The sequence below is a fragment of the Ursus maritimus genome, unplaced genomic scaffold (assembly GCF_017311325.1).
Source record: "Ursus maritimus isolate PB19 unplaced genomic scaffold, ASM1731132v1 scaffold_31, whole genome shotgun sequence".
Taxonomy (NCBI): domain Eukaryota; kingdom Metazoa; phylum Chordata; class Mammalia; order Carnivora; family Ursidae; genus Ursus; species Ursus maritimus.
The window spans coordinates 4,865,322-4,866,973 of NW_024425675.1; the positions used below are offsets into that span (position 1 = coordinate 4,865,322).

At 38.0% G+C, this 1,652-nt stretch overlaps 1 pseudogene; it reads right to left on the bottom strand.

The window, feature by feature from the left end:
• Positions 1 to 292: 292 nt before the first annotated feature.
• On the bottom strand, positions 293 to 1,086 carry LOC103656533 (annotated as a pseudogene).
• Between the last annotated feature and the right edge of the window lie 566 nt (positions 1,087 to 1,652).

A 1,652-nucleotide genomic window follows, 5' to 3' on the forward strand; every position in this document is an offset into this window, starting at 1 on the left:
GCTGAAATAATACAACGAAGACTTATAGCTAATGTGTCAACAGGGGAGATGAAATGAAATAACCTTTTAAATAGTCAAAAAGATGTCAGGAAAAGGAGATGAGGGGAACAAAGAAAAGAGGATAATTAGAAAATGGATAATACGATGGTAGATGATCTCATTAAATATAAATGTTCTAAACACTTCCATTAAAAAAGTGGAAATAAGCAGATTAGTATGAAAGCAAGATCCAATTAATCTGCCTAAAGGAAACTCACTTTATTTTTGTTTTCAGTTTGAAAGTATTTATTTATTAACTGACCAGATCACAAAAATAATCATGGTGGATACCTTGGTTCATTCTTCTAATAAGCCTATTGATCTGGTCTTCCCTGTGGCCAGCATCTCCAGCTTCTACAAAATGGGTGGTCCCCATTTTTCTTCATTCCCCCTCGTGGAGAAGATAATTTTTGAAGGGCCATAAAAAGTTGTTTGCTTCTTTGAAATATTTTCCAACAGTACGGACCTCATGAATCAGATCCTCCATGCAGATGATACCATACTTACCAAGAGATTGAGCAATCAATGTGTTCTATGTTAGGGCAATTTGCTTTTTGTTGATTCTGTTGTAACCATTTTTGTAGATCAGTTCATTCACCAACGTCAGGTTTGGGTACCCCCATGCTATCTATGGTTCCACAGTCCTTAGCATGTTCACTGAAGCTTTGTTGAACCTAACTAAGGTGCTATTGAAGAGCTGGTGAAGGCAAAGAAGCTGCAACACCTTTCGAGCCTATGGGCTCAGACCACTGATAACCTCTCATCCTAATGACAAATGCCAGTTTGGGTTCTGCAGGTACCTAGAAATTGCCAACTTTTCTTGACATCCTAGCCACTCAAATCTCAGTTTCTGTACATCTGCCTATATTCCTTGTGGTAATGCTTAGCTTTTTCATAGATAAGCTTCCTCCTTGCCTTTAGAAGCATCTTTTGGGCAAACTTTTTTCTCAGACACTCGATATTCAACTCTGCGAAATTCCTTTGCTTTTTCTTAAGGGTTTCTGGCATAGCAGGAACCTTATTTGTCTTCTTTTCTGCACCCTCCATGGTTCCAGCCAGAAAAGAGAGCAAGGAAACTCACTTTAAATATAAAGGCACAAATAGAAACATAGTAAGAGATGGGACGCCTGGGTAGCTCAATCCGTTAAGCAGCTGCCTTTGGCTGAGGTCAGGATCTCAGGGTCCTGGGACTGAGTCCCAGCCCTGCAGGGAGTCTGCTTCTCCCTCTGCCCTCTCCACCCCACTTGTTCTCTCTCTCAAATAAATAAGATCTTGTTTCAAAAAAGATAAAAAGTAAAAGAATGGAATGATAGACCATACTAGCATTAAATTAAATGAAAGGTGCGTGGCTATATTAATATTAGCTAAAGCAGAGTTTAAACCAAAGAATATTACCAGAGTTAAAAAAGCATTATTTCATAATGAGGAAGACGTCAATTTATCAAGAGAACATAATAATCCTGAATGTTTATGCACTTCATACGGGCCTTCTAAATATATGAAGCAAAAACTGATAGAACTGCAAATTAAAGTCAGTCTTTCAATAATTGACAGAAGGAGTAGACAGAAGATTGATCAGTAAGGATATAGAAGATTTAAACAACACTATGAAC